The sequence below is a fragment of the Salmo salar genome, chromosome 05, assembly GCF_965601325.2.
Source record: "Salmo salar chromosome 05, fSalSal1, whole genome shotgun sequence".
In the NCBI taxonomy this organism is placed as follows: domain Eukaryota; kingdom Metazoa; phylum Chordata; class Actinopteri; order Salmoniformes; family Salmonidae; genus Salmo; species Salmo salar.
In genome coordinates, this window is record NC_138295.1 from 65084091 (window position 1) to 65092845 (window position 8755).

General features: G+C 47.9%; 1 pseudogene; it reads right to left on the reverse strand.

The window, feature by feature from the left end:
- Nucleotides 1-8097, reverse strand: part of LOC106605383 (dihydropyrimidinase-like) — a 51643-nt pseudogene extending 43546 nt beyond the window's left edge.
- Nucleotides 8098-8755: the final 658 nt, after the last annotated feature.

An 8755-nucleotide genomic window follows, 5' to 3' on the forward strand; every position in this document is an offset into this window, starting at 1 on the left:
CTCACATAGATTAAGGGCTTGTAAGTAAGCATTTCACGGTACCTGTTGTATTCGGCGCATGTGACAAATACAATGTTATTTCATTTGATTTACGTGTTGAAGGCAGTGGATAGATCTAGGAGGAGGATAACAGAGGATAGAGAGTCAGCTTTGGCTGTGCGGAGAGCCTCCGTGACACCGAGAAGAGCAGTCTCGGTAGAGTGACGCGTCTTGAAGCCTGACTGGTTAGGGTCAAGAAGATCATTCTGAGAGCGATAGTGAGAGAGTTGGTCAGAGAAAAGAAAGAAGGGATACCGGGCCGTAGTTTTTGACTGCAGAGGAGTCGAGTGTTGGTGTCTTAAGGAGGGGAGCGACTCGGGCCATTTATAAGTCAAAGGGGACGCAGCCAGTGGTCAGGGATGAGTTGATGAGGGGAGGAGGGGATGGGGTCAAGCGGGAAGGTTGTCAGATGGCCGGACCTCTCTAGTTGCAGGATTTCATCTGGAGAGAGAGGGGAGAAAGAGGTCAAGGCGTAGGGTAGTTCTGTGTGAGTGAGACAAGTGGGCTCAATAGGCAGAGTGAATGACGAGCGGATGTCGTCAACCTTCTTTTCAAAGGGGGTTGACAAAGTCGTCCGCAGAGAGGGGGGCTAAAGGGGGAGGGGGTGGAGGATTAAGGAGGGTAGAGAGCTGGAAAATAGTTTCCTAGGGTTAGAGGCAGAAGCTTGAAATGTAGAGTGATAGAAAGTGTCTTTAGCAGCAGATACAGAGGAAGAGAAGGTAGAGAGGAGGGACTGGAAGGATGATAGAACCTCCAGAATTGTAGCTCAGCTGCCCGCAGCCCTGTTCTGTAAGCAGCCCTGTTCTGTAAGCAGCCGTGTTCTGTAAGTTCGCAATGAGTCACTCAGCTACGGAGCAGGAGGGGAATGCCGACCAGAAGGAAAGGGGAAATAGATTTGATTTCTTAAAGGCCCAGTGCAGTCAAAATCCTGTGTTTTGTATCATATTGTACAACAGATTATGACACTAACGCTGTAATAATTTTACAACATTTGATCAGTGTCTTTTCTTGATGGTTGCTGGTTGAAAATACAATCTACACAGAACCTTCTAATCAGCAGGTTTGAATGGGCGGGAGTTTTGGCTTTCCATGGTGACATCACCATGCGGAAGATTGATTAATGGACCAATGAGAGTCCCAAACCTCTCTGGCAATAACAGCTAGTTTTCTGTTTTTCAACCTCTCCACTCAGACCATTTCCAGACAGTCCAAGCATAATTATTGTTTGACAAATAGTTTTTTTTCTAAAAAGCCATTTTTGCCCATTTCAATGGAAATCTATTACAGTAAGGCACTTAATTGTTACCCAGAAATGAATTGATATTGCTACAAAAAATGTATACTCGTATGAAAAAAATATAAAGGGTGTTGAAAGACTGTTTCACCTCTGCCCCCCACCATCCCCCAAACCCAATCCTCCTCCTCTTCATCGTCATCATCATCATTATTTTCATCTGCTGTAGCTCGTTCAGTAATAGCATTGTCATCTTACTGTCTAAACTGGCCTGATAGGTTGCCTATATGTCATACTGTATGTGAGCTTGAGCTATAATGTCAAGTTCCACATCCACTGAGTATCCTACACTTCCTGTGCGGTTTCAGGGAGGGACAACTCCAACCTCCACATTATACATAACAGGTACAGGTAGAGGAGCATCTGTGGGACATTTAACACACACACACACACACACACACACACCACACACACACACACACACACACACACACACACACACACACACACACACACACACACACACACACACACACACACACACACACACACACACACAGCCATTAACATGCTCTACTGTATTTATTTAGGGAATAGGTTAACAGAGACAAAACAAGATTTAATTAAGTTAATTGTTAAATGATATCTTACTGTTTTTCTTTAATACATCAGAGAATCCTCTGATGTTTTGAATGTGTGGAGAGACTCTTCCATCTCATCAGTGAAAAATCATTAAGGTGGTTCAGGCGTTTTTTCTTAATCAATTCGCTCTCTTGTGTTCAGATGATATCTCATTGTACATCTAGCAGTCTCATGGAACCCAGAAAGAGATATAGATATCATTCCATTGTTCCACTGAAAGCTTGGGAGAACGTACGTGGAAAACGAGTAACTGGCTGTGCGTCTGGATGTCATTGTCTCTGAGATATTGCTGCTGAGTGAATTCAAAGAGCCTGAAGCAGAGCTAAGCTGAGCCACGAGCTCTGATCGCAGCCTGATAACCACAGGACAGATCAATAAGTGTGTTGTAAAGGTTAACTGCTGTTATGTTGTACGTTGTTATTGGATTACGTGTGTCAAGGTGAATGATACTGACACCCTTTCTCCTCTTCCTGTTCACTGCTGCAGGTTGGGCTGAAGTGGAGGAGGGCCATAGACAAAGGTCAAGTGTGGAAGGGTTGAACCTGGCGCCTTCTGAGCCAATCAGCCATCCCCAAGAACCTAACGTGATTCCTCATAGCTTCAGCTCATGAATTCAGGTTGGTAGGGCTACAGTGGAATATATCCTTGTCTTTATTATTTAACTAAAATATCAATCAAGCTATTAATTACATCATCAACATCTATTGCCACTGACCAAAGTGGATGCTACAGTATTTTGTTAAATATAGTATGCCCCTCTGTCTAAATGCCATAGAGGAACAGTCATGACATTAACATACCGTATATGGGGCTGAGCAATTAACAGCTTGTGCTGTACTGTAGCTACTTGGCTGCTTGTTGATGACTTTGTCTCTTGTTGCTGAGGTGCGTTAACTTGCCGGTCCTCAAGGATTATCACTGCTACCAAATTACATAACTGAACTAATGAGTTACATACTCACACAGATTCTACTGTATTCCCAACGGGCCGCCTCAGTCACTGCCTGAGTAAAATATCCCAGTGCTCCCCGAGGTCCCATAACAGAACACATCCCTGCCTTCCTGTCTCTCTGTGGAAAGGAGGTAGAAGGCTACAGGGAAAACAGAGGGAATTAAGACTGAATGCAGTGGTTCATTTTACCTGAAAGGCTGTGCTGAATGAATGGTTTCACTTGGCATTCAGTCTGGCATACCAGTCTAGTTTTATTAGAGGGTTGATAGGGAGCAAGTGTCTGCTTACTGTACTGTACTGTAGCCTACACTATTGTTCCTGATGTACTTAATGTAAAGTAAGGTAACAGCTGCTTGGGGTGAACATTTCTATTGTCAAACATCATTCATGGAATAAAGGTTTTGTACTGCATTATTTTTCTCCTGGATGGTAGACCAAATATTATTTTACCCCATCCAACACTAAACAGCATGATTGTTGACATTGTGATACGACTGAAACTGAGACCAAACAAGCACTTGCTGTAGAATAACACATAACTGGCGGTTTGCACCACTCCTCTCACAGAGCAGAAAATTGAGGTTGTGGTGTCATTTGTATTCACGGTAATATTGCTCTGCAAATAATAGTCTGGCTTGTTTAAAGTTTCATGTTCGAGATGCATGTAGTTTCTCAACCTTCCACCTCGTTCATTTTTTATGTACACGGCTTCATGCGTAGATCTGTAGAGCAAAAACCCAACTAGCCCACAGATTTATACCAGATAAGATTAACAACAAAAAATGTTGGTGTTATTTCCCTTGGGGAGGCATTAACTCAAACATGAAAGCTGCTAGTTTCCTCGCAGTGTATTTAAATATTAGTCATGGCTGTTCACTGAGGTCTAAGTTATTACCTGTTGTATTTATACCATGTGACACTGCAAACGGAGACTCCTCAAACATGAGGTTTTGAGATGATTACATCTGTCTAGGAATGTATTCTACTACACGAGTTGAAGAGAAGAGAAGAGCAAGCCTGTGAGCCTGCCCAGGGAGCCTGTCCAGGGAGCCCGCCCAGGGAGCTTTCCCAGGGAGCCTGCCCAGGCAACCATGTCTGACAAAAACACTCATTAGATTCCATACCACTTTACAATAAGGTACCCTTATATACTTTATTCCATAACATTGTACAAGATCTTGCAACACTTTACATTAAGGTACCCTTTTCAGCCCTAAAGGTAAAGGGTTTATAGCCAGTTAAGTATGCTTATTTATAAATCATTAATAAATGATATGACTTATGGGGTGATATTATTTCTTCAGAGTAGAAATTATCCAACAGAATCCAATAGAATATCATAGGATCCAATTCAATGGATATAGTCTGTAATACAATCAAATACAACAATGATATAATCAAAAAAGTTTCAACTGTTGAAATTCTATATCTAGCTAGAAATCCACTTCTAATAGAACTGATACAACTTTGCTGGAGGGGACAGATCTTCAACAATATTTATTATATTACAATGGGCTTAGCCCCCTAATTAATGAATGTTAATTCCCTTATGGATGTCAATTGTTTATTATTTCTCCCACCAAATGAACATCTACACTGGGTTTGTTATCTTTCTAACTACTACTGTATACTACCTCCAGTCTTTATAATGAGCCTTTTAAAAGACACTTACCTCCGGATGCTAATTGTTTTTGTTTGATTTTGGTGACACTTTATCAGGACCGCTGGTTAATTAATAGCAATTATACATTAACTATTAAGAAGGCACCTTATTAATTAATAGCCTCAGATGCAATTAAATTACTGATGTACATACTAATTTAGCAACCAACTTTCCTTAATCCTGTGTAATTTCAAAGGGATTTACAGAAACAGGAAAAGCGATTATATTATTATAGCCACAGTAGCTACTGTAGGTGTTAATTAAGACAGTACCTAGAGGGAGCATCTAACAAGGAGGGTAAGGGCCGGCTGGATGGAGCATCTAGTGGGGAGGGGGCTGGAGTATCTAGTGGGGAGGGGGCTGGCTGACTGGTGAGCAGGCCTGGATAAAGCATCTCGTGTGGACCTGGGTAAAGCATCTACTGTAATGTGGAAAGGCTGGGGCATCTCTTCAAGTTCAATGTTTGTTTGTCACATGCACAGGATACAGCAGGTGTAAAACAGTACAGTGAAATGCAAGAAGAATTCAAGCTATATACAGGTCTATGTGGATGGGATATCTATTGGGGAGAGGGTTGGAACATCTAGTGGGGAGGAGGCTGGAAATTCTAGTGGGGAGGAGGCTGGAACATCTAGTGGGGAGGAGGCTGGAACATCTAATGGGGAGGGGGCTGGAACATCTAGTGGGGAGGAGGCTGGAACATCTAGTGGGGAGGGGGTTGGAACATCTAGTAGGGAGGAGGCTGGAACATCTAGTGGGGAGGAGGCTGGAACATCTAGTGGGGAGGAGGCTGGAACATCTAGTGGGGAGGAGGCTGGAACATCTAGTGGGGAGGAGGCTGGAACATCTAGTGGGGAGGGGGTTGGAACATCTAGTGGGGAGGGGTTGGAACATCTAGTGGGGAGGGGTTGGAACATCTAGTGGGGAGGGGGTTGGAACATCTAGTAGGGAGAGAGGTTGGAGAATCTAGTGGGGAGGGGTTGGAGAATCTAGTGGGGAGGGGTTGGAGAATCTAGTGGGAAGGGAGTTGGAGAATCTATTGGGGAGGGGGTTGGAACATCTAGTGGGGAGGAGGCTGGAACATCTAGTGGGGAGGAGGCTGGAACATCTAGTGGGGAGGAGGCTGGAACATCTAGTGGGGAGGGGGCTGGAACATCTACTGGGGAGGGGGCTGGAATATATCTAGTGAACATCGGGGTCTCACTGCGGTGAAGGTCCGCGCTGGCTTTCTGGCGACGCGCGGCTCGCTGGAGATGGACACGGGCGGCCTCCCATGTCTCCTCCGCGCGCCTAAACCAGTCGTCCACAGCAGGAGTCTCGGTCTGACCCTGATGCCACAGTGCCAGAACCGGCTGGTACCGCAATACGCACTGAAAGGGGGAGAGGTTAGTGGAGGAGTGGCGAAGCGAGTTCTGTGCCATCTCGGCCCAGGGCACAAACGCTGCCCACTCCCCCGGCCGGTCCTGGTAATAGGACAGCAGAAACCTGCCCACATCCTGGTTGACTCTCTCTACCTGCCCATTACTCTCGGGGTGAAAACCTGAGGTAAGGCTAATCGAGACCCCCAGACGTTCCATGAACGCCTTCCAAACTCTCGACGTGAACTGGGGACCCCGATCCGACACAATATCCTTAGGCACCCCGTAGTGCCGGAAGACGTGTGTAACAGGGCCTCCGCAGTCTGTAGGGCCATAGGGAGACCAGGCAGAGGGAGGAGACGACAGAACTTAGAAAAACAATCCACAACGACCAGGATCGTGGTATTTCCCTGTGAGGGAGGAGATCCATTAGGAAATCCACTGACAGATGTGACCAAGGTTGTTGTGGGACGGGTAAGGGATGTAACTTACCTCTGGGCAGGTGTCTCGGAGCCTTACACTGGGCACACACCGAGCAGGAGGAGACATAAACCCTCACGTCCTTAGCCAAAGTGGGCCAACAGTACTTCCTAGTCAGACAGCGCACCGTCCGACAGATCCCCGGATGACCAGAGGAGGGAGACGTGTGGACCCAAGAGATCAACTGGTCACGGACAGCAGAGGGAAAGTACACACGCCAAACGGGACACTGGAGGGGAGCGGGCTCTGTACGCAAAGCCTGCTCAATGTCCGCATCCAGATCCCACACGACCGGCGCTATCAGGCAGGAGGCCGGGAGTATGGGAGTCTGATCCAAGGGCCGCTCCTCTGTGTCATACAGCCGGGACAGTGCGTCTGCCTTCTTATTCTGGGAACCTGGTCCGTAGGATAGGGTAAACACAAAACGGGTAAAGAACATGGCCCACCTTGCCTGGCGAGGATTCAGTCTCCTCGCTTCCTGGATGTACTCCAGGTTGCGGTGGTCAGTCCAGATGAGAAAAGGGTGTTTAGCCCCCTCAAGCCAATTTCTCCATGCTTTCAACGCTTTAACCACAGCCAACAACTCCCGGTCCCCCACATCATAGTTACGCTCTGCTGGGCTGAGCATCTTCGAGAAGAAAGCTCAGGGGCGGAGTTTCGGTGGCGTGCCTGAGCGCTGTGAGAGCACGGCTCCTATCCCAGCCATGGACGCGTCCACCTCCACTATGAATGCCAAAGAGGGATCCGGATGGGCCAGCACTGGAGCCGAAGTAAACAGAGCTCTTAGTTGCCCAAAAGCCCTGTCCACATGGCCAAGGAGATGGTGGCCTCCTTGATTAGCCCGGACCCTAATGGTCAACTATCTAGAGTGTTTACCGGAAGGGTCTAACTATAGGAAAAATAGGGATCCCTAACCTAATGGCTAATGCTCTGTCGATAAAATGTCCAGCTGCGCCTGAATCGACGAGTGCCTTATGCTGGGAATGTGGGGAAAACTCAGGGAAACAAACAGGCACAAACAGTTGATCAACAGAGGACTCTGGATGAGTGTGGTGCAAACTCACCTGGGGTGACGCCAGAGTGCCCTGCCTGTTGCCTCGACTCCCAGAGGAACCAACACGGCACCGACCGGCAGTGTGTCCTCTGCGGCCACAGATGGCGCACGTGATGGCTCCCCAGTCTCCCTATGAGCAGCCCCTCCTAACTCTATGGGCACTGGAGCGGGAGTGCTGGACGATGGAACCGACAGAGCCCCCTCTGGCCCTCCGCGGGTGACCAGCAGGTTATCCAACCGGATGGATAAATCCACCAGTTGGTTGAAGGAAATGGTGGCATCCCTGCAGGCCAGCTCACGTCGGATGTCCTCTCGTAGGCTGCATCGATAGTGGTCGATGAGGGCCCTGTCGTTCCAACCTGCTCCGGCGACCAAGGTCCGGAATTCCTGGGCGAAGTCCTGGGCGCTCCTCTTCCCCTGTCTCAAATGGAAGAGCCTCTCCCCCGCCGCTCTGCCCTCAGGTGGATGGTCGAAGACGGCCCTGAAGCGACGGGTGAACTCCTCGAAGTGGTCTGGCGCCGTGTCTCCACACGGCGTTTGCCCACTCCAGTGCTCTTCCTGTGAGACAGGAGACGAGTGCGGCCACTCTCTCCCCTCCTGAGGGAGCTGGGTGCACAGTGGCCAGGTAGAAGTCCAGTTGTAACAAGAATCCCTGGCACTGTCCTGCCGTTCCATCATACTCCCTGGGAAGGGAGAGACGCATCCCACTGGAACTCTCTCCAGATGGAACGGATGGAGACAACCCCGGTTGTGCTGGTCGAGGCACTGGAGAGACTTCCTGTCTCTCCCAGCGGTCCATGGTCTGGACAACGCGATCCATCATGGCACCAAGATGTTGTAACATGGCTGAATGTTCCTGGACGCGCTCCTCGACTCCTCTAACCGGGGTACCTGCTCCTGCTGACTCCATTGAAGGTGTGTAATTCTGTCAGCGTGTGTAAAAGAGGCGAAGTCAGGTGCAGGAGAGTAGCGTGATGTAAACAGGCGCACTTTATTAAAGTTCCAAAACGAGAGCACAACATAAATCAAATGCGCTCAAAAACACGGAACATAACAAAAGTAAAGCGCGTAAAAAGACACCACAGCAACATGAAACAATTACACACAAAACATGATGGGAGACAGAGAGTTAAATACAAGTAGCTTAACGGCGATTGCTAGAAAGCCGGTGACGTCGAACGCCAAACGCCGCCCGAACAAGGAGAGGAGCCGACTTCGGCGGAAGTCGAGACATTATCAATCATGGTAAGACGTGTAGGTGGGTAATACAATGGACAGCAGTTACAAGTAAACATCTCACAATAGGAAAGTGGGAGCTGAAAATTCTTGGTCC